This window comes from Hippocampus bargibanti, linkage group LG03, assembly GCF_051943395.1.
Source record: "Hippocampus bargibanti isolate YZ-2025 linkage group LG03, ASM5194339v1, whole genome shotgun sequence".
Taxonomy (NCBI): Eukaryota; Metazoa; Chordata; class Actinopteri; order Syngnathiformes; family Syngnathidae; genus Hippocampus; species Hippocampus bargibanti.
Window position 1 is genome coordinate 8623924 of NC_142736.1, and position 25125 is coordinate 8649048.

The 25125-nt window shown below is 45.4% G+C and overlaps 1 pseudogene; it reads left to right on the plus strand.

Annotated features, from left to right (window-relative positions):
- The window catches only part of LOC148900223 (uncharacterized), a 34561-nt pseudogene extending 11925 nt beyond the window's left edge, over window positions 1-22636 (plus strand).
- Window positions 22637-25125: the final 2489 nt, after the last annotated feature.

Sequence of the window (25125 nt, forward strand, 5' to 3'; positions counted from 1 at the left end):
CACTTTGTCGAGCACCACATCGACACGGGTGACGCGCGACCAGTGAAGGTTCGCCCTCGACGCCTGCCTCTAGCCCAGCAGGAAGCCGCAGATCAAGAGATCCGTGCCATGCTCAAGGCAGGGATTATCGAGCCCTCCGACAGTCCGTGGGCGTCTGGCGTGGTCATGGTCCCCAAGAAAAAGAGCACCAAATCGCGGTTTTGTGTGGACTACAGACCGCTCAATAAGGTGACAAAGAAAGACTGCTACCCACTACCACGCGTAGATGAGACCTTGAATCTGGTCTCCGGTTCTGCATGGTTCTCGTCACTTGACCTGCGGAGTGGCTACTGGCAAGTCCCTCTCACCACAGAGTCCAAGCCCAAGACGGCATTCTGCACCACACGAGGACACTGGCAGTTTAAGGTCATGAGTTTTGGCCTATGCAATGCACCAGGGACATTTGAGCGTTTGATTGACACAATACTCACAAACATTCCGAGGCAAAAGTGCCTGGTGTATTTGGATGATGTCCTCGTCCATGGTAATTCTTTTCAAGTGGCACTGGAATCTCTGAGACTGGTGCTGGGGAAGATTGCGGCAGCTGGGCTGAAACTGCACCCAGATAAGTGCCACTTCATGCAGCAAAAAGTGGAATTCTTGCGCCATCTAGTGGACGGTAAGGGCATCAGCACGCTGGAGGAGAAAGTCAGCACAATCAAAGACTGGCCAGTACCAAGGGACCAGAAGCAGTTAAAAAGTTTTTTGGGACTAGCTTCATACTACAGGCGGTTTGTGAAAGGATTTTCTTCTATTGGAGCACCCTTGTTCCGCCTCCTGAGAGATAATGAACCCTTCGTGTGGCTGCCGGATTGTCAGGAGGCATTCTCCAGCCTAAAAAAAGCCCTCATGAACGCTCCCGTCCTCACCCCTCCTGATCCATCCCTGCCTTTTTTGCTGGACACAGACGCGAGCAATGTCGGCATGGGGGCAGTGTTGTCCCAGGTGGGGCCAGAAGGTGAGCGAGTGGTAGCCTATTTCAGCCGCACTTTCAATAAAAGTGAACGACGCTACTGCGTTACAAGACGTGAACTGCAAGCAGTTGTTCTGGCGACACGCCACTTCAAGTACTACCTGTGTGGCGTGCCCTTCACCATCAGAACAGATCACGCCGCACTGCAGTGGTTGATGTCGTTCAGGGAACCAGAAGGCCAAGTAGCACGGTGGCTTGAGGAGCTGCAAGCATTCCACTTCACTGTGGTGCATCGGGCTGGGGCTCAGCACGCTAATGCAGATGCACTTTCCCGGCGGCCATGTTCCATTAGTGGCTGCAGCTAATGTGACCGGCGAGATGCCAGGGAGTTGGAGCTTTGCGGGGAAGCGGCTGCTGCTGTGCCGACATGCTGCACCCTGGAGGCTGTGGACACTGCTGAGTGGGCTTCAAAACAACAGGAGGACCACGATCTCAACCCCGTGCGGCAGTGGGTCCAGAGTGGCAGGAGGCCGCCCTGGGAAGGCGTGATGGGACTCTCTGTTGCTTCCAAAGGCCTTTGGAGCAAGTTTGATGGCTTACGCATCAAGGACGGCGTGCTGCAGAGAGCCTGGAAAGAACCTGCCACCGGGGAAGAGAGATGGCAGGTGGTCGTGCCAAGAGCTCTCAGAGAGACGGTGCTGAGAGCATGTCATGGGGGCACCGGCTCGGGACACTTCGGCAGCACAAAGACCCTCCGACGGCTACGCCAAGGGTTCTATTGGGGGCAGCACCGACGGGACGTAGAGGACTTCTGTCGGCGCTGTGATGAGTGCATGGCCTACAAAGGACCTCAAGCCCAATCACACGCACCACTTCAGCAACAAAGGGTTGGTGCGCCCATGGAGAGAGTTGCTGTGGACATCATGGGCCCTTTCCCTGTGACAGACAGAGGAAATCGCTACGTGCTGTGTGCAATGGACTATTTTACCAAGTGGCCAGAGGCATACGCACTGCCAGACCAAGAGGCGGAAACAGTAGCTGATGCGCTACTGGAGGGTATGTTCTGCCGGTTTGGAACTGCAGATATCATCCACAGTGACCAAGGCAGAAATTTTGAGTCCAGGGTGTTCGCTGCTCTGTGTGAACGCTTTGACATGCAGAAGACGCGCACCACTCCCTTGCATCCGCAGAGTGATGGACTTGTGGAACGATTCAACCGCACCATGCAACAGCAGCTCGCCATCCTCACCTCCACACACCAACGTGACTGGGACAGGCACATCCCACTGGTGCTGATGGCTTATCGATCAGCGGTTCAGAGTTCCACCAGCTGTACCCCTGCTCTGCTGATGCTGGGCCGGGAAATACGGACACCGGCAGAAATGGCGTTTGGAAGACCACCAGGCGGCCCAGAGGACCAGCCGGGGCTGGAGTATGCCCGTCGACTGCAGGATCGGCTGGAGGCAGCGCACGCGTTCGCACGGGACCAGCTGGAGAAAGCCGGAGCACGCCAAAAGAGGAATTATGACGTGCGGAGCAAGGGGCGAGACTTCCGGGCCGGGGAACTGGTTTGGGTGTATACGCCCAAATGGAAAAAAGGCCGCTGCTCCAAACTAGATAGCCACTGGGATGGCCCTTGTCGGGTACTCGAGCAGGTGGGGGAGGTTGTTTATCGGGTAGCGGTCCCCCCAGGGGCAGGAAAATTGCTCTACATCGGGACAGGTTGGCCCCCTACCGGAGCAGCAGTATTCCTGTATTTGAGGCGGGGTCTGCTTCGTCCACGTCAGGTAATCTGGTTAGCCCAGGTTCCCCACCCTCCTCCAGTTTTGCCCCGAGTCAGCCAGCGCAGGGGGGAACCGAGCCACAGCCAGGTCGACCACAGAGACGCAGACGAAGGCCACAGCGACTTGAGGACTTTTTTTGTTGACCCTTCGGGGCGAGGGTTTCATAAAGGGGAGGGTAGTGTAACGTTCAGTGCTTGTGTTATGCATGTTTGGGGGCTGGGCTTGTTGGGGTCCCGTGACGACACACACGGAGACCCAAGAACGGGGGTTAGGCAGTATGCCTGAGGGATTGTCTGCGCGTGAGTTGTAGCGTAACAACAGCTCCTGTTTGTGTGATAAAACTGCTAAATTTGTTAATAAAAGACCGACTCGCTATACCAGCGACTCTGCGCATCATTTGTCACGCTGAGGGGCATTACATATATATATATATATATATATATATATATATATATATATATATATATATATATATATATATATATATATATATATATATATATATATATATATATATACAGAGAGAGAGAGAGAGAGAGAGAGAGAGAGAGAGAGAGAGAGAGAGAGAGAGAGAGAGAGAGAGAGAGAGAGAGATTTTTTTTATGTAAGATTTACGTGCACGTGTTCCATGTGATTGCTCGCTCGGAGAGCACACTGCTTTTCACATTGTAAAGATGTGGAAGAGAGATATCCTACACAAGAGTGATAGTGGAGCGGTGATGTCTCTGGATGGAGGCATAAAGAATTATCAGAATCTGAAAACCTTTATTCGTCCCACAATGGGGAAATTTGCAGTCCACAGCAGCAATTAAAAGGGGATGGGGTGGGGGGTGAAAGGATAGAAAACAAGATATTCTGAGCATAACAAAATAAAACTGTCAACTGTATACTGTGCAAATGTAAATGTGCAAAACCGTTTCATAAAAAAACTGAACATTGTGCAAGTGTCAAGAGAGGCACATTGAATTATTGCATCAACCCATATATACAAGTGTGCAGTTTTTTTTCACATGTGATCACTGAATTGCAAAGCCTGACAGCAGTCGGTAGGAACGAGCGGCGGTACCTCTCCTTCTTGCAGCGCGGGTGTAATAATATCTGGCTAAAGGGGCTACCCAGTGCTGTCAGGGTGGGCAGGAGGGGGTGAGAGGGGCTGTCCATCATAGCTTTTAGTTTAGCTAGCGTCCGTCTGTTGCCCACCTCCTCCAGAGAGTCCAGCGAGCAGCCCAGGACAGAACTGGCCCTCTTGACAAGGTGTTGCAGTCTTTTTCTGTCCCGGGTGATGATGCTGCTTGACCAGCAGACAATTCCATAGTGGATGGCTGAGGCCACCGCAGAGTCATAGAAAGTCTTTAGGAGTGACCCCTGAACTCCAAAAGACCTCAGTTTCGTAAGTCGGAAGAGGCGACTCTGTCCCTTTTTGATTAGGGCATCTGTGTTTGTAGCCCATTCCAGCCTATTGTTGAGAGTAACACCCAGGTACTTGTAGGAGGTCACCCTCTCAATGTCTGAACCCTGGATGTTCAACGGTGCAGGTGAGGATTGATTCCTGCAGAAGTCCACCACCAGCTCCTTGGTTTTCCCGGTGTTGATCTGGAGGTGATTCTGCCTTCACCAGTCCACAAAGTCCTTTGTCAGTCCCCTGTACTCCCTATCCTCTCCCTCTGTAATGAGGCCGTCAATGGCTGAGTCGTCAGAGAACCTTTGAATGTGGCAGGTTGGGGTGTTGTAGTTGAAGTCCGAGGTGTAGAGGGTGAACAGGAATTGAGCCAAGACTGTCCGCTGCGGTGCTGCAGAGAAGCCTGTCCGACTCACAGTTCTTTACCCTCACATAATGTGGCATGTTTGTGAGGTAATCTGTAATCCAGGATGTAAAGTGGTGATCGACTCCGGCATGCCGCAACTTGTCCCTCAGTAGATTTGGCTGGATGGTGTTGAAGGCACTGGAGAAATCGAAGAACGTGATCCTCACCGTGCTCCCAGCATTCTTCAGGTGCAGCAACGCGGAGTGGAGGAGGTAGTTTTTTTTTTTTTTTTAATGAAACGGTTTTGCACATTTACAGTATGCAGTTGGCATTGTTATTTTACTATGTCTGTGTAAGCTCTCAGTCGTACAGGAATTGTCCATCGATGAAACGATTTCTTCAGCCGTCATCCGTACTTCTTTGAAGGTGTCGGACGTTTTGCTTCCCATCCAAGGAGCTTCGTCAGCGACTAAAGTCTTCCTGGTAGTTTCGGCCCTATATATATATATATATATATATATATATATATCCCTACTGTCCAAACATGGCGGTGACGGGCTCTGCTATGATAGGTCCCTGTTCTCAGGTTGGGGGGAGCAGAGGACTAATGCCTGTGGCTCCACTGATAGCTTCTATTGTCCCCACTGATGACTGGCCTGATCGCCCAATTTGCCTTAGTATCACCTCATCGGCATGACTAATCCCATGTTGCCTAAGCATTCTATTGTACAAACGATCCAAATTGAACCTCACCCCACCATTACGGTTAAGGGAAGGATTTTACTGTTTTATGAAAATAATTTCTTTTACTCACCTTTCAAACCAGCTATTTTCTTTCACTAAGATATTAACCTCATTGTCGTCAAATGAGTGGTTGCGAGCTTTTAGGTGCATATTTACTGCCGATTGAGAACCATTAGTATTATCTCTGCAATGTTGATAGTCTTTTTTTGAAAAAAAAAAAAAAAAAAAAAAAAAAAAAAAGAGAGTACTGTAAATGAAGCTATCAGTGGAGCCACAGGGATTAGTCCTCTGCTACCCCCAACCTGAGAGCAGGGACCTATCATAGCAGAGTCCGGCACCGCCATGTCTGGACAGTAGGGATATATATATATATATATATATATATATATATATATATATATATATATATATATATAGTAGTAAGTCTCGTTATATCGATATTCAAGGGAGTCCGAAAAAAGTATCGATATAACGAGACTTTACTGTATATATATATATATATATATATATATATATATATATATATATATATATATATATATATATATATATATATATATATATATATATATATATATATATATATATATATATATATATATATAAAATAATCCTCGTCTCACCCCTCATGGATGGTGTCTGTCCCCCATTTTAGCTCGGGTCCTCTACCAGAGGCCAGGAAGCTTGAGGGTTCTGCGCAATATCCGTGCTGTGCTTTTCTGGACCGAGATATCTGATGTTGTTCCCGGGATCTGTTGCCACCACTCGTCGAGTTAGGAGGTCCGAGTGCTCCGACCACCACAGGCACGACTGTCACCTTTACCTTCCAGGCTCTCTCCAGCTCCTCTCTAAGCCCTTGGTATTTCTCCATTTTCTCATGTTCCTTCTTTCTGATGTTTCCATCACTCGGCACCGCTAGATCCACGACAACGGCTTTCCTTTGCCCTTTATCTATGCCCACGATATCTGGTTGGTTGGCCATTGCCATCTTGTCAGTCTGTATCTGGAAGTCCCACAGGATCTTTGCTCGTTCATTCTCTACTACCTTGGGAGGTGTTACCCATTTTGACCTTGGGGTTTCCAGTCCATACTCTGCACAGATGTTTCGGTAGACTATGCCAGCCACCTGGTTATGGCGCTCCATGTAGGCTTTCCCTGCCAGCATCTTACACCCTGCAGTTATGTGTTGGATTGTCTCAGGTGCTTCTTTGCACAACCTACACCTTGGGTCTTGCATGTTGTGGTATATCCCTGCCTCTATGGCTCTGGTGTTCAGGGCCTGCTCTTGAGCAGCCAGGATGAGTGTCTCTGTGCTGTTCTTTAGGCCAGCCCTCTTTAGCCACTGATAGGACTTCTTGAGATCAGCCATTTCTGTTATGGTTCGGAGGTACATCCCATGTAGTGGCTTTTCCTGATTCCATGATTGTCCCTCGTCCAGCACCTCATCCTCTGTTCCCCATTGTCTGAGACATTCTCTGAGTACATCATCCGTTGGAGCCTTCTCTTTGATGTTTTCATGGAGCTTGGATGTTTCATCCTGGACAGTGGCTCTTACACTCACTAGTCCCGGGCCTCCTTCCTTACGGCTTGTGTACAGTCTCAGGGTGCTGGACTTGGGATGGAACCCTCCGTGCATGGTGAGGAGTTTTCGGGTCTTAACATCCGTGGTCTGAATCTCTTCCTTTGACTACCTTATTATTCCTGCAGGGTATCTGATCACTGGCAGGGCATAGCTGTTTATTGACCGGGTCTTGTTCTTGCCATTGAGCTGGCTTCTGAGGACTTGCCTCAACCGCTGGAGGTATTTGGTCATAGCCGCTTTCCTTGTTGCTAGTTCGAGGTTGCCATTGGCCTGTGGTATACCAAGGTACTTGTAGCTGTTTTAAATGTCTGCTATTGTTCCTTCAGGGAGTGAGACCCCTTCAGTGTGGACTACCTTGCCCTTCTTAGTCACCATCCGACTACATTTCTCCAGCCTGAATGACATCCCGATATCACTGCTGTAGATCCTGGTTGTGTGGATCAGGGAGTCTATGTCCCTTTCGCTCTTAGCTTACAGCTTTATGTCATCCATGTAGAAGAGGTGACTGATCGTAGCTCCATTTCTGAGGCGGTATCCATCGCCTGTCTTGGCAATTATCTGGCTGAGGGGGTTCAGTCCTATGCAGCACAGCAGTGGGGAGAGTGCATCACCTTGGTATATGCCACGTTTGATGGACACTTGCGTTAGTGGCATGCCATTGACTTCAAGTGTGGTTTTCCACATCCTCATCGAGTTTGCAACGAAGGCTCTCAGGGTCCTGTTGACCTTATACAACTCCAAACATTCAGTGATCCATGTGTGTGGCATCGAGTCATATGCTTTCTTGTAATCGATCCAGGCTGTGCACAGGTTGGTATGTCGGGACCTGCAGTCTTGTGCGACTGTTCTGTCAACCAGCAGCTGATGTTTGGCACCTCTAGAATCTCTACCAATGCCTTTCTGTGCTTTGCTCATGTATTGATCCATGTGTCCACTTATCTTAGCCGCAATGATGCCTGACATGAGCTTCCATGTTGTGGAGAGACAGGTTATTGGCCGATAGTTGGAAAGTAATCCTTCATGATCAGGATTGTTCGCCCTTCGGTTAGCCATCCTGGATGAGTACCATCCATCAGCAACTGGTTCATTTGTGCTGCTAGGCGCTTGTGGAGTGCTGTGAGTTTCTTCAGCCAGTAGGTGTGGACCATAACCGGGCCTGGTGCCGTCCAGTTTTTCATACCTGAGACTCGTTCTTGTATGTCTGCTGCTGTGATGGTAACTGGATTCTGTTCAGGGAGGTTGCTGTGCTCCTCTTTCAGAGTCACCAGCCATTGTGCACTGCTGTTATGTGTGACCTCCTTCTCACATATGCCTTTCCAGTATCTTTCAGTTTCCAGCCTTGGAGGGTCTGCTCTGCTGTTAGAACCCTGCCACTGAGCGTACATTTTCGCAGGTTGTGTTGCGAACAGCCTGTTTATTGTTCTGGCCTCATTCTCTTTCGTGTACCTCTTTAGGCGACTGGACAAGGCTGGAGCCTTTGTTTGGCAGTTTCGAGTGCTTCAGGTATGGTTATCTGCATGTACCTCTCGGGTATTGGCCTTTTCTTCACACCTCTCTGGGTCTCCGTGAATTGACTCACATCTTTCTGAGCCGCCTTGATCTTAGCCTCCAACCGTCTTTTCCATGGTGGGTAATGAATCTTGTGGCTCTCATCAGAATCAGAATCAGAAAACCTTTATTCGTTCCACAATGGGGAAATTTGCTCATGGTTGCTCTTGTAGCCAAGCATCTCTAGGATCACTGATGCTGAAGCGTGTATCAGCTCATTGGTTTCCGTGATTGTTCCGGTCGGGATCGTTCTCAGTGCTGCATTCACAGTTTCCATGAGACTTTCAGGTGGTGCTTTACATAGCCGTTGTAATCGGTTTCTTAGTTGCCCAGTATTCATTCTTGCCATGATCTTATCTCTCAGGTCAGTTGCTGCTTCGCACAGCATTTCATTCATTGAGGCTGGTTTACCAATCTCATCATTCATTGGGGCTTGCCTCCCAATCTCTGGTTGAACTTCTTCCTCTGATGTGGCAGCCTGGGGCCCTTCACCTCGGAATTTGTGTTGTACCTCATCAATCTCAAGTTGTGATAGCAATTGCCGTTTGTGGATATTGGAACACTGAGCTACTAGTTGTTTCGTGGTCAACCGTGACTATGGGTTTCGAAGTAACCATTCAGCTCCCATTCTCCGCATGTAACCCCTCTGACTAGGGTTGCTTGTCCGATAGTTGGAAGGTAATCCTTCATGATCAGGATTGTTCGCCCTTCGGTTAGCCATCCTGGATGAGTACCATCCATCAGCAACTGGTTCATTTGTGCTGCTAGGCGCTCGTGGAGTGCTGTGAGTTTCTTCAGCCAGTAGGTGTGGACCATAACCGGGCCTGGTGCCGTCCAGTTTTTCATACCTGAGACTCGTTCTTGTATGTCTGCTGCTGTGATGGTAACTGGATTCTGTTCAGGGAGGTTGCTGTGCTCCTCTTTCAGAGTCACCAGCCATTGTGCACTGCTGTTATGTGTGACCTCCTTCTCACATTCGTTGGAATGTTAGCATTCCAACAAAGCCATGTTATCGCATCTCGTCCATCTCTGCTTTGTTCCAGTAGCCCATTTTTCATCAAGGTGCTCTGGTTCCCCAGCACCCGACGCAGACCTTGTTTTTTTTTTTTTTTTTCCCAAGATGGTGGCGCGTGCACACGCAGCGGCTCCTCTCTCTCCCAGCAAATTGTTTTTTTCGTTTTTATTATGTTTGTCTCACTCGTGTAAATGTCTGTCTCAGTTTGCCTCGCTACACCCGAGGCTTACCTACTCCCGTGAGGTTCTGCTCGACATCGGCAGTTCATTTTTACAACCAAAACCAGCTGAAGCAGAAGTGCGACGCAAGCATGGATTGATCACCGGCCGTCCATTCCTACCATCACGTTGGCTAACGTGCGCTCGCTGGACAATAAAATGGACTACATCAGACTTCTCAGCTCAACTTCCAAGACCGTGGGTGAGTGTTGTGCCCTTGTGTTTGTGGAAACATGGCTGACCGACAGCATGGCGGACAGTGCCTTCCGGCTACCCCAGCTAAGTAGCTTCCGGGCAGACAGAGCGCTCGTCAAGGGGGGGAAAGACTCGCGGCGGGGGACTCTGTGTTTACATCAGTGATGCCAGTGGTATGCGAACACTGTTCACCACTGATGGAGCTTATGGGCATAAAATGTCGGCCATTCTACCTGCCGAGGGAATTTAGTGCCATACTGCTGGGAGCAGTTTACTTCCCCCCGAGCTCAATTAACAACAGGAGCGCGGCTTTGAATGAACTCTACCAGCACATCAGCGAGCAACAGACAGCCCACCCAGATGCTTTCCTTATCCTGGCTGGCGATTTCAACCATGCCAACCCACGTGCCTCAAAGCCACCACCATTATCCCGGTCCCTAAGAAGTCGTCCCCCACCTGCCACAATGACTACCGCCCGGTCGCACTCACTCCCATCCTCATTATTAGTATTGAAGTGCTTCGAGCGGCTCGTTATGAACCACATCAAGGCTGCCCTCCCCCCCAACCATGACCCCTTCCAGTTTGCATATCGGCCCAACCGCTCGACCGATGATGCCATCTCCACTGCTCTCCACACAGCGCTCACCCACCTGGAGACCAGAGACTCCTACGTCAGAATGCTGTTCATCGACTTCAGCTCAGCATTCAACACAATCATCCCCCAACTGCTCACCGATAAACTGAGTAAACTGGGGATCAGCACCTCCCTGTGCAACTGGGTTCTGGACTTCCTGACGGGGACACCACAGGCAGTCCGAGTTGGCGACAACGCTTCCAGCACCATCACGCTGAACACAGGGTCCCACCAGGGGTGTGTGTTGAGCCCCCTCCTCTTCACTCTGCTCACGCACGACTGCTCACCATCATCACCCAGCTCCAACCTCTTCATAAAGTTTGCGGATGATACGACTGTGGTGGGCCTCATCAACAACGACGAGGAGACAGCCTACAGGGGCGAGGTCAGCCGCCTGGCCATGTGGTGCAAGGACAACAATCTCCATCTGAATGTGGAGAAGACGAAGGAGATTGTTGTGGACTTCAGGAGAGTGCGCCCCCAGCATGCTCCACTAACCATCGACGGTGCTGCAGTGGAGAGAGTGGGCAGCACCAAGTTCCTTGGAGTGCACATATCTGAAGACCTGTCCTGGAGCCACAACACGGCATCAATGGCCAAGAGATCCCACCAGCGCCTGTACTTCCTCCGCAAGCTCAAAAGAGTTGGACCCCCGACCCCCATCACGACCTCCTTCTACCGCGGTACCATCGAGAGCATCCTGACCAGCTGTATGACCGTGTGGTACGGCGCCTGCACCGTGTCCTGCCGTAAGACTCTGCAGCGCATCGTGAGGACAGCTGAGAAGATCATCGGTGTCTCTCTCCCCCACCTTCAGGACATCTACAACACCCGCCTCACCCGCAGAGCCATCAGGATCGCTGGCAGTCCCACACACCCCTCCCACAGCCTCTTCAGCCTGCTGCCATCAGGTAGGAGACTGCGGAGTCTCCGAGCCAAGACCAGCAGGCTCAAGGAGAGTTTCTGCCACCAGGCAGTCCGGAGACTCAACTCCCTCCCAGCCCTGCCCAGCCTGCCCATTCCCACTGCCACACTCACCAAACTCTGAGTACACGCTACATGCTGTACGATAATCCTGAACTCTATTTTTTTTGTTCTTTCTCATTTTTTTCTAAAGACCTCACTTCAACCCTTTCTTGTTGTGTGTTTTTGCATTACTACATTATGTCACTTTATATACGTCACTTCCTCACTTTACATATGTCACTACCTCACTTTACCTACGTCACTGCCTCACTTTCCAGACACACTTTACATACAGAAATTACATGTATTGTCTGTTGTCAATTGTATGTCTTTTTAGCCATGTTATAAGTGCTTTGATTGTTTTGCACGCTGGGTCCGAGAGGACATCAATTTCATCTGTGCTGTATGTCATGCATATTAGCATATTTGACAATAAAGCTGACTTTGACTTTGACTTTTGTTTGGCCGGGCGACGTCTGAGCCATGTCATTCGATTTATTGTCTCTCATCATTGTATGAGGTAGGCATTAGCATGAAGGGTCTTGCCCAAGGACTCAAACTGGATGATGTTTTGTGCTCATTTCATCTCTGCCCCAAGTGGGATTCGAACCCTCGTCTCCCGTATGCCACACCGATGCCTTATCAACTGAGCTATCCAGCCGCATATCAACTGAGCTATCCAGCCGCATGTGTGTGTGTGTGTATGTATGTATATATATATATATATATATATAGGGCCGAAACTACCAGTAAGACTAGTTGCTGACGAAGGTTCTTGGATGGGAAGCGAAACATCTGACACCTTCAAAGAAGTACACATGACGGCTGAAGAAACCTTTTCATCGATTATTTTACTATGCAAAGAATATCTTGTTTTCTATCCTTTAACCCCCCCACCCCCCACCGCAATCCCCTTTCAAATTGCTGCTGTGGACTGCAAATTTCCCCATTGTGGGACGAATAAAGGTTTTGTGATTATTTTCTGAAAACAACCATTTTGTGTGTCTTTGCATGTTTGTACAATATTTATTGTGTTAATGTACACCTCACCCTAATCATCCTATCACTCTTATTTTCACAAGCATAAAAAATAGCTAAAATAAATCAGGTTAATCTTGTACCTATGGTTGCGCGTGACCTGCATCACCGGAATTTCTTAGTGCTCAGCAGTCGACAATTGCAGTTTGTGATCTGAGCTGTTGCCCTGTATCTTTTATCGTCATCATTATCCCCAATCAGTTTGTTTCAGAGATAAAATGTAGCAAACCGTGTTCATGTCAATGTTCCTGTCCACATTCACAGCTACAGCAGGCGGTGGAGGAAAAGGCCGCTGTGGCTGCTCAGCTACTTGCCGTGTCCCAACCCCTGACGGACACCCAAAATCGATTCCACTGGCTGGAAATGCAAAACCAGGCTCAGGTAAAAGTTGTTAAGATGCTCACTCCAAATGATCTTCCATTCTTAGTTTTTGAAGATATAAATGTTGCGATGGCCATTATCTCAAAGATATCCACTTAGTTGTTCTGCGATTGATTTTATATCAAGAAAGAGTGATCACAATCAATTGCATTGCTGCTGTTCGACTACACTCGTTTTGATGCTTGTAGAATTCGTGTTTCTTTTCATCTATTTAGCAAAATGTTGTTTTGAGTCTTTCAAAAATTAATAGTATTGTGTTTACCTGCCTTTCAGGCTTCAGTCAATTTAGAAGAAGCTACCAGAGGTCCTCAGGAAAGGAACAACACTGTTGCCCAAACAATTGAAGTCGGTCAGCTCCAAGAAAGGTGACATCGCTCAGATTTGTTTCGCATTTTTCATCTTTGTAAAAGTCATTGACAGAATAACAAACAGCAAATATTTTGTCGCATTTTTTTTCTACTAACACATAGTGTATTGCTGGATGGTCTCTCCGAAAAAATGTCAGATTTTTCTCATCAGAAAAAAAATAATGATCTCAGTTGTTGTACTCTCTTTACACCAGGACATGAACAAGTCAATCACTATTAAGAAATTGCTATAATCTTGTTAAGCCAAACAGTAGCACCTAAACACAGTTTTCTCAATATTCATTCAACTACAGACTCACCACATCCTCAGAAAATTAGAATATTGTGAAAAACTTCATTCATTTAAGTAATTCAACTTAAAAGGTGAAATGAATACAATTATATATGCATAACATGCATTGCAAGATATTTCAAGCTGAGATTTGTTAGAATTCTAATTTTTAAGGCTTATCAAAATCAGTCTAAAAAAATAGAATATAACATGAATTAAACAGAAAAATGAGTTTAAGTCAATGAAATGTTTGTCATCAGAAAAGTATAATCATGAACTCACCTGACCTCAACCCCATCAAAAATGTATGGGCCATCGTCAAAAGGAAGATGACAAAGCTGAGATCGAGCAATGCAAAAGAACTGACGGCCACGATCGAAACATCCTGGTCTTCCATAACACCTAAACAGTGCCACACGCCGCAACAAAGCAGTAATTCAGGAAAATGGGCGCTCAACAAAGTACTGAGTACACAAAAAAACTTTTGTCATGACTGACATTTCATTTATTTAAACTCATTTTTCTGTTTATTTCATGCGATGTTCTAATTTTTTGAGACTCTGATTTTGCAGTTTTCATAAGTTGTAAGCCTTAATTACAAAAATTCTAACAAATAAAAGCTTGACATATCTTGCAATGCATGTTATGAGTGTAATTGTATTCATTTCACCTTTTAACCCTTTACGGACGATTGGGTCAAATTCGGTACACTAAAGATAAATGCTTATAGATCGAGAAATTTAAAGGTAGCAGTTCAAGTGCCGATTGGAAGTGATGCAGCACAAGTTACATGTCCCTTTATAACAGGTTATGTGCAGCTTTGCCTTTAAGAGCGTCAGTGACATCATCTCCTTCTTGCGCAACACAACGTGCGCTCCTCCATCTTCAAAGCTGCTTCTATTTATCATCATGGATCAAATATCACGTAAGTATATGTTGTGACGATTTTATGAGCTATTCAGAAGAGGTTTACCTTGATACTGAAATGCATAAACTAACGCTAACTTGTTTATTTACCAAGAAATATTAAAAATAAGTAGTGTCCCGTATTTGGAACATTCGGCGTGCTAACGCTATTTTCATGATGGTATTGTTGATCCTGACTTGGTACCCGATGTGACTAATTGTAAGTGAATGGTGCGTTTTACACTAATAGCTGTACCTCATAGCTTTGCATCCTCAATCTAATTATTTAAACGGAGGTCCATATGTTTTTTTTACAAGTTTCTGTGAAAAAAATTACAGGATAAGCTAAAAGTCTATATTTTATTTGGGGCAAATCAAAGACAGCAGAATTACTTCTGAAGGCCTTGAGGACATTAGATTGGCATGTCAACTAAAATCATCTGAGAGAAAGAATTTGTAATCAGAAAATGTAGAAATGATTGTTTTGAAGAACGTAATAGGTTGCATTGCCACTTGTGTTATGTAAGGTTTTGTTGCCACCTAGTGGACAAAATAGTCCCCACTACCGTATGTGCATTTCACATTCTCAAATACAGTACAGTGACTAGATGATAAAGCATCTGAAAGGACTGAAGTTCTGTTTGTGATGTAATGTAAGGAAAGAGATGCCAATTTCACAGTAAGATAAGAGCATTGACATCAAATGGGCGGTATAGTTTTTGCTTTTTTGAATCTTGCTGTGCCTATATGTTTTTTTTTTCTAAAATACCCATGTACTGTATATCTTTCCAGATCCTGATGATAATGAAATAGATGACCATGTTGATGAAGACATTTTGGCATCGGACACAGTCGTGACTGTTGCATTGATGAACTTCTATCACTAGTCAAATATTTTCAAAGGATTTTGGATGAAAAAATGATGGCTATTATTGTCGAACAGTCGAAATTCTATGCAATGCAAAATGACATCAATACGCCCCTGTGTCTCGCCAAAGAAGAGCTTAAGAAGTGGCGGGGATTGATATATTGTTTCTCAATCTCTAAATGACCAAACACTCGGATGCATTGGGCTTGAACGCTATCTCCACGAACTGATTATGCTGCAGAATGTACTGTATGTCAAGGGATCGCTTCGAAATTATTAAAAGGAACTTGCGTATAGCAGACAACACAAAACGAGGGACTCGGGGAAGCCCAAATTATGATCCCTTGCACAAAGTAAGGCCAATGATAAAAGTTTCAAGAATTACCCAAATCACAGCGTTTGTCAATTGATGAACAAATTGTACTCTATGAAGGTAGATTTACACACAAGCAGTGTCTACCAAATACACCAATGAACTGGGGGTTCAAGTTGTTTGTGCTGGCAGGTTATGATTGCTACATGTATGCATTCCAAATACAGGAACGATAGATCCAGTCAGTGACTCCAAGGTTCCCGATCTGAAAGTGACCTCAAATGTTGTGCTCCATTTGGCTCAAAACATCCAACCAGGAAAGAATCATCGATTGCATTTTGATAATTGGTTTACATCTATCCCCTTACTCTAACATTTGGCAACAAGAAAAATATGGTGTTGCGGTACAGTGAGGCTCAATCAATTGTTCAGCTGAACCGCAGCTAAAACACATTGAGGTTATTTTCCCTCCGATGATACAGTATTCGGTTTGACAACATAGCTCATGTTCCATATGTTGCAAAGAACCGCAACAGGTGCAATCATGGCACATGCTCGGTGAAAACTAATATTTACTGCAAAAAAAAAATGCAATGTAAATCTTTGTTTGAATCATCACAAAAACTGCTTTGCTTTATTCCATGGTTATTAGCTAGTTTTCTTTATCTGTAAAGGAACTATGTATTTTTATGTAAACATTATATAAATATTTTATGTAAATTATGTATGTATTTTATGTAAATATTGTATGTATTTTATTATTTTAATAAAAAGCTGTCATATGGGTAAAAGTCTAATCTTTGAAGTCGCACTTGACATATGTTCCAAAAAAGGCACCCACTCAATATAGGCCTTTCATGACGATTGTGCCAAATTAGGCACGTTATAAAATTTTCTACATTATTGAAAAATAATAAGGAAGCTACTAGTATGTTATTATATCCATTAGTATCATAATTCAGGCAGCAAAGGGTTAAGTTTATTTACTTAAATCGAGGGGTCGGGAACCGAGCCATATATGGTTATTTTGATGATTGGATCTGACTTGCAGATAAGACTAAAAACGTATTCTCGCTTTTTCACTGTTCATTTCCTGTTTGGGGTGCAGTTGGCTGAAAGCGCAATTTTAATTGGATGATACTGACCTAGGTGCCGTTGATGTCGAAACAGATAAACACCACTTTTTGAATAAGCCCGAGTAAAAAAGATGACGAGTATTGCACACTTCAGGTTGAATGGACCAAATGATTCGCCTTTGTGGAGAGAAAAGGTTCTGCCGTGATTCTGATTTGCATTGAAACAATACCATTGATGAAAAAGTCGAATGTCAGTGGCACTTTGACAAGCCCCATGCTACGTTAGCATCAATATACTTCTGCGAGAGACAGCAGAAAGCAAACATGCAAGCTAATGAGAAGTGTGCAGGCTACCTAGCAGTAACCTTGCATATGGACCCGTAAAGTTGACTTTCATTCTGTTAGTTTGGCTGGATTTTTACCAGTTTGTTTGTTTGTTTGTGTGTGTGTGTGTGTGTGTGTGTGTGTGTGTGTGTGTGTGTGTGTGTGTGTGTGTGTGTGTGTGCATGGTGTGTGTGGGAACGGATGTGTGTGTGTTTGTGTTTTTGTGTGTGTGGGAGCGGGGGGTGTGTATGTTGGTGTGTGTGGGAGCGGGGACGCCGTTGAATGTGTCTCTCTAATTGTCTGACTTGGTGGATTTGATGTATTTCAGAGACTATCCTGGCGCAAGTGGTCTGCCAGGTTTGTCGGTTGAAGGCCAAAGTTTCGAGCTACATGGTGTTGATGTTGGCTCGTTTGAGGAGGTCCCTGGTGTAGTCCTTGAGGCGTCGCTTTTGCCCCGCTGCAGAGCGCTTTGCGTCCATCAGCTGTCCATAGAGGACTTGGCGGGGCAGGCGGTGATCGGGCATGCAGATGGTGTGTCCAATCCACCGAAGGTGTTTCTTTGCAACTGCCGCTTCCATGCAGATGGAATTTGTGCACTGAAGGATGAGTGGGGCACTCGATCTTCCCAGGACATGCCAAGGATCTTCTGCAGGCTCCGGATGTGAAAGGCCTCAAGGGTGGTAATGTGCCGGCGGTATGCGGTCCATGTTTCTGCCCCATAGAGGAGAGTGGACAGACATACTGCATTGTATACGGCAATCTTGGTTCCAATTCTCAGGTTTTGGTTAGTAAAGACTGCTGTGTACATGACCAAATGATGACGAGGCTTTATTTATACGTTTCTGTACTTCAATGTCAAGGGAGCAATTGGAAGACAAAGTGGAGCCAAGGTAGGTAAAATGATTCACTATATTTAGTGAAATGCCATTGATGTGAAGGCTGGGTGGTGTGGGAGTTGGAGACACAGGTTGGAACATGAGCTCTGTTTTTTTATGTTGATCTGGAGACCAAAAGACTGGTACAAGCTAGAAATGGTGTTGAGAGCATGCTGCATAGATTCTGAGCTAGTACAGCACAGTCATCAGCATAGTGAAGTTTGCAGATGTAGCAGATATTTGTCTTTGTGTGGGCCTGGAGCCGTCTGATGTTGAAGAGGTTTCCATTGAGGCGGTACTCCACCCGCATGCCATCTTCATGTCCGATGCCTTTGTGAAATAGGCACGTGACGGCAGAGAGGAGGATATTAAAGAGCACTGGAGCCAAAACACAGCGCTGCTTCACCCCAGCGTTCACCCCGAAGAGCTCTGACTGGAGCTCTCCGAAGAGTACTCTGGCTTGCATCCCGTCATGCAGCTGCTGGAGGACGCAAAGAAACTTGGGTGGTACTCCAAGTTTGGAGAGGTGTTTCCATAGCAACTCACGATTGACAGTATCAAATGCTTTGTTGAGATCTATGAAGGCTATGTAGAGGTCCAGGCGATGTTCTCTGCTTTTCTCCATAAGCTGCCTTAATACAAAAATCATATCTGTGGTGGATCTTGTCCTCTGGAAACCACACTGCGTTTCTGGAAACACAGACTCTGAGAAATGCTTGACCAGCCTACTGAGCATGATTTTGGCCAAAATTTTCCCTGCGGTGGAGAGGAGAGAGATTCCTCGGCTATTCCCACAGGCTGTTTTGTCCCCTTTCTTTTTGTAGACTACAATGATGTTAGCGTCCTTCCAGTCCTGCGGGAGCTTCCCATGTTCCCAGATGTTATGTATAAGGAGGTGCAGACGGCGCGTGAGGAGATAACTTCCGTGTTTGTAAACTTCCGCAGGGATGCCATCAGGTCCAGCACTTTTGTTGTTCTCAAGGCTCATGATGGCTTGCCTGGTCTCCGAAAAAGATGGTGGGGTGTCGAGGCTTGTGATTGGCGGCCGGTATGGAAGATTGTCCAGAACGTTTGAGTTGACGGGGTTGGTGGTGTTGAGAAGAGTCTCAAAATGGTTTACCCAGCGAGCAAGGATCTCATAGCGGTCCTTAAGGAGCACAGAGCCATCAGCAGATTGCACTGAAGCAAGTGTTCACTTTCTAGGGCCATACAGTTCTTGGATGGCATTGTAGAAACCCTGGGTGTTGTTACAGTCCGCCAGATATTGGATCTCATGTCCCTTCTGCAACCACCAGGTGTCCTCCATGACACGGAGTGCCCGCTGGGTTGCTGCCCTTGCTTCGGTAAATATTGCTTTCCGGGTGTGCGATGTGGGAAAGGACAGGAGAGCTTTGTATGTATGTATGTATGCGGATAAGGAGTTTGCATCTGACCATATGGTGGTCAGTCCAACACTCAGCTCCACGCATGGCACGGGTGATAAGGACATCCTGTATGTCCTTATGACGGACAATCACATAGTCCAGGAGGTACCAATGTTTGTAGCGGGGGTGCTGCCAAGTGGTCTTGAACTTGTCTTTCATTTGGAAGACGGTGTTAGTAATTACCAGCTGATGTTCTGCACAGAAGGAGAGGAGCCGAAGGCCATTGGCAATATCTAATTCTCTGAGTCGTACCTAAACAGTGACCTCTGCATTGCAGGCATCCACGTTTGTGTTCACGAGAGCTGCACAATTTATCGGGTTTGCCCTCTTACGGTTCAAGGCATTTATTTCAATGTACTTTTTTTGTTTGAAGCTCTTCGACAAACAATATTGCATATACTCTGGTGTATGTCTTTTAAGAACAATATATGCTTCACCCGAACTGTAGTTGAAAAAAGAACAGTGTGCTTCGACTAGCTATTTTTAAATATGGTTTTTCAAATGCAGCAAAAATAGTCTTCCATACCACTTCAGGACTTTGTCAAATGCATTGTGGACCATAACTGTTCCTTTGCTCTGCTTTTTTAGGCTACTTGAGGTAGAACGGAGTTTGGCAGATGAACGATACCGAATGGAGTCTGCCGAAGAGGCTTTGCATCTTTCCCAGGCCAGCTCAAAGAGGTGTTGACACAAAACCTCTTGTATTAACTGGCAAATAACCACAGTGAAGATGTGCTCAAAATTAAAAATTTTGATGTTCAGCATCGGTCCAAGACTGGCTCAAGATATTCGGAGTGACTTCAGCAGCATCGAGATGGATGTTGACAACGACTGGGAAGCTGTGAGCCTCAATCCAAACCAGCCTTTAATGACAAAGAAGGTAGAACACAGAATTGATTTGGAGCTTATGAAAAGGATGTGAAGCCATTCGATTGTCCAAGTGGTTTTTATTTGTCATGTGTATTAAGCATTGTGTCACGGTTTGAATGGTGGTGATGATGGTGGATCCCAAAAAAAGCAGGCAGGAGTGAGCAGCAGCGTGTAATTGACAAATTGTATTAAATAAAGTCAGCAGGAACAAAATCTGAAAGGGTGAAGCAAACACATACAATGACCTGACAAGGAATGGTTGTGCCGGGAGTCCCTTTAACTGCCACTGATTGGAACGACCAACACCTATGCTGGTGCAGGGGGGGGGCGACAGCGCCACTCGTTGGTCACCAACCAGATAGTGACACACTGTTTCTGCCATGTAGCCTTCTTGCGGGCGCTTTTGCATTGTATCAACTGGGTTTCAATGTCTTCAGATGTGTATTGTTTATTTTGGTCGTCAGGGCTAAAATGATGACCGGCCAAATCAATGACGTAAAAACCATGACGCCATTTAAACTTTTGGCATTGTTAAGTCGCTGTCGATGTGACAGTTATCCTTCAGGTTCCAAATACAAGCTTTCTTTTGCTATCATAGGTACATTGTCCTTGTCACTCATCCATTCACATTTTCTGGGATAACAGACGTCCGCACTTTAGCGCAATTCCGCTATTATCCCTCGCAGATGCACAATTTAACCAATCGCCCCGACATGTAGGCCATCTTTTGGTTTGTTTGGTCCCTCCCATTTTGATTCTACCTCAACTATGTAAAGGAAGAATGGCTACGAGTAAATGCAGAAGTGAGGAGGTGGTCACGAAAGGAACTTCATTGATAATATGGAGACAAAACAAGATGTACATACAGTAGTTCAAAGGTGAGGAGATCATCTCCCGCCACCCAAGCAACATAAACCTTTCAAAATAACTCCGCTTGACAAAAAAAGCCGTGAAGACATAAAAGACGTCTTTCATTCCTTTCATCACATTGCTGCTGTGAAATGTAAATTTCTCCACTGTGAGACTAATAAAGGCAAATCCAATCCAATCCAAAAAAGGTGTGTTTTTCTTGACATGGGATCCAATCACCATCCAAAGTCTCGAGACTCCTTAAAGTATTTCACACACTAAGTTGTGCAGTGGAAAATATTTTTCCAGCACTGCCTTCCTCAACTTGACTCGGAACGCCATTCTTGACAAGGTGAAGTTAAATAAAGTTCATAGCCCCGGACCTCATTTGTTGAAATGATCTCACCTGGGCGTAGCACTTCACCTTGTCATGTTTACAGTAAGTCCATCCATTATCCGTACTTCTTACTCCTTATTAGGGTGGCAGGGGTGCCGGAGCCTATCCGAGCCGTCATAGGGCAGGAGGCAAGAGACAGCTTGGATCGGTTGCCTTTTGAAAGAAATGTGCAAACGAATTAATAATTAATGTAATGAGATTCATTCTTGAAAAGACACAAGTCACATGAGCGTTTTCTCACAACAATTGTGATCAATATCAATTGGCCACACGTTATTCTAAATATCTGCCAGTGCCAGTATTCATTTATTTTTCGATCCAATTTATCCTCATAAGGGTGGCGGGGAGTGCTGGACCTGATCCCAGCTGTCCTCGGGCAGTAGATGGGGGACACCCTGAACCAAGTTGATAGCCAAGCAGGGCACACAGAGACAATCATAATTGTTTGGAGAAATCGCTCATGTGACCAGTGTCTTTTCAGAAATTAATCTCATTACTGGTAATTGTTAATTAGTTTGCACATTCATGTCAAAAGTACATACTATGAAACTGCTAGAATGAATCAGTAGCAAAAAAATGTGTGGCAATTTTACAAACGATAATGTCAGTTATCAATGAGACATTCATAATAAAGACCCAATGAGGAGATGACACACTGGATTGTGCTGACAATCACTAAATGAGGAGAAGTGTTGGGAGTTTGATGTTTCTCTTTAATCGTCAGTAGGTTCGTTGTCAGATCTCCCAGGCAAGTGACACGGTGATGTAATGTGTCCCCAATGTGTCCTTGATCGTGGCGTGGAGTCGAGCAAGTCGTGCTGTGAACGCCGTCCGACGCTGTGCGGGTCTCTGCAAGTCTGTGTGGGCGTGTGTGTCTGAGTCCGAGTGAATCTGCCCCTTGATTTCCCCCGACCTCTCTGTCCCGCGCTACGTATATACCCTTCGTCAGGCTGACTTCAAAGACATCAAAGATGGCAAAGGGTTGAAAGGCGCACTTCAAAGGTGTACACACGTCAGCGCCGCGGTGCGCACGTGTGACGCCACAGGGTTTCAGTTCTTCGCTTATTCTAAATTTTCTGTAATTACTCTCACATTCAGATTTCTGTGTGATTTATATGCCACTTTTGTTTCCAGGTGAAAGGTGGGATGATGGCATGCAGACGTTGGTTCAGAGGAAGAAGCCTGTACTTTTCCCGGCTGCTGACGAGCCATGCACGCTCACGTTACATATTTCTTGTTTACTTGGTTACAATTCACATGCTTTTCCTAATGTGCCTTACCGGTGCCCTTTGAAAAGGTCGTCAACACGTTGGGTGTTGTTCCAAAGGTTTAAATCAACAACTGAATAAGTAATTTGTGAAGTGAGTGAGAGTGAGAAAGTAATTTAACGGTACTTGTATATGACACACTCCAAACTCAACATGCTTTACGGAACACTGGCACAGTCAGATAACTGTGATGTTCATCGTAGAAGAGTCACTTGTCTTTTTTTCTGACAGTTTTGGTTGTAGTTGTACAAATCACACGTTGTAAGTCATGTATCTGTAAATTTAGTATGCCGCACAAGCCCTTAAAGAAGAAATACTAATCAGTCTATCCAGAACCATGTAAAAATGGGGACAAGGAGAGAAGCGTTGGATGTGGAGCCTTCATGAAATGCCATTCGCAAAAAAATAAAAACAACTCTGTTATGTTCCTCAATACAGGACATCTAAACGCAGATCCTGATTTCACCGTCGTCAATCCATTCACGCTTCTTGGGGTTGTTTCCTGAAGACAAATGTTACAATTTCTCCTTGCGGTCTCAAACATTGCACATTATCTTTATGCGGACTAAATCTATGCACTGGAACTTCACCTGGGGTTTTTATTCTTGCGTTAAATCCTAACAACGGTGACATCAGTAGGATGCTTTATTTCAGATCCTGTCTTATTGTAAATCAAAGAAAAACAAACACTATTGGGGTTTTTTAATACATATAAATGGACACGACATATATATTATTCTGTCCGATCTACTGATGTTTTTTTTTGCATTTCTGTTAAACTTGATCATTAAATGAAATAAATATTTCCTTTAAATTGTAGAATTGCACCCATCAGATCTGCAAAATGTCACAATGGTCTCGTGCTATGTATTTAAAGATGTAAGGAGTAAACATAATGTTTATATGAGATGACACTCCTGAAAAAATGTGCAGTGAGATGCTTGGTTTTCAAGGCACGAGGCTCTGCCCTTGTTGCAAGACTGTTTCACTGAACTATTTTAAGACACTAAAGAGAAGAAAATACAACCCAGAGGATTTTCTGTATTGTTTTGGTTTGTGACTAATTGTTTCAAACAGATTAGCTTTTACTTTATTTTTGGTGTTGGGTGTGTGTCAGAGATATTCGATCGGACACTCGAACACAAGAAGATTGTCTTTTACTGCTGGCAGGGGACATAGTCCTTCATGACAGACGCCCAAATCCTGCAGCCCTCTGCCAAGCTATTTATTGAGAGTATATGCAAATTTAAGTGATACATTAGTAAAACATAGTTTTCTTGTTTGTCTTTTGCAGTGGTCTGTGATGGCTGTTTTATGGTGTTCCTGTTGATAGAGTGTTTTTATACACATCCGTAAAAATCCTATGTTATTTCATGTTTAGTTTAGTCTATATGGATGTATGTAGCTTATTAGATAACTTGTTGCAGCAGTAAGATGCAACAAGTATTCATTTCCAGTCTAACGTTCTTCCAACCCCCTTTCCCGTTGCTGATAGGACAATCTCATCGCTGCTGTGTGATAAAACTAGGTAAAAGGGGCGGTCTTAGCGCTCTTGGCTTCCCGCTCCGACGAGACATGTTCTTCTATTATTTACGAGAATAAAGTAATTTTTCTGTTCACCATTTATGGTCCCCGCTGGTATTTCATCGGAAAGCTTCGTCGAACCAGAATCAGGACGAGATACAAGAATTAGAATCTAGCATAAATTGGTGCCACAGACCCGTGTCGTGAGATTCGCAGGAGCGGTGAGGGTGGGGGGGGTGGGTCCCGGCTTGTAACTGTCGACAAGAGACAAAGGATTCTTTCCTCTGGTGGGGCCTGCTTGTGATTTATCACGAGAGACAAAGGATTTTTCTTATGGTGGCCCCTGCTTGTGACGGTACCACGCGAGCCAAACGATCCTATCCTTCGGCGTGGTGGGCTTTCTCCTTTTCCAGTTTTCCAGGTGGGTGATGCCAGCACGCAGCCATTTTGTTTGAATGTATTGTGGGATTCTTTCTGGCCAAAACGTAATTCTATTCACGGTTAATCTGCACATCTCAGGCTTGTAATCAGATTACATTGGTCAAGGTGGATCATTCTAATCTGAGCCTATGCGTAAAAAGTTTTTGCGTGTGACTAGTGACGCCATTTTGGGTCTCTGAGTTTGCCTCCGTACGCCGGCTAACGAAGCATAAGACCGAAATCTTCCAGAAAGGATTCTTCACAAGGGGTGTCCTGGAATTTATTTCTGTGCGAGAACTGGAAAAAAAAAATATGAAATTGAAAAATTTAGTAATTTTGAACCAGGGGATTATGTGTTCTTTTTTTGTTCAAATTCAGCTGCAATTGATCGTGGATTTTCCGTGATGTTAATGCATTGATGTTAATGCATTCATTTTGGCTGATTATTGCTGAGTGGTGAGCTGGAAAAGTTTCTTTGTGTGAGAGAAGGTTCTTGAACAAAGGGGGTCGGGTGTGAAGCCATTTGAGCCGTTTGTGAGTGCATGTGTGTGAGTGTGTGCATGTGTATAT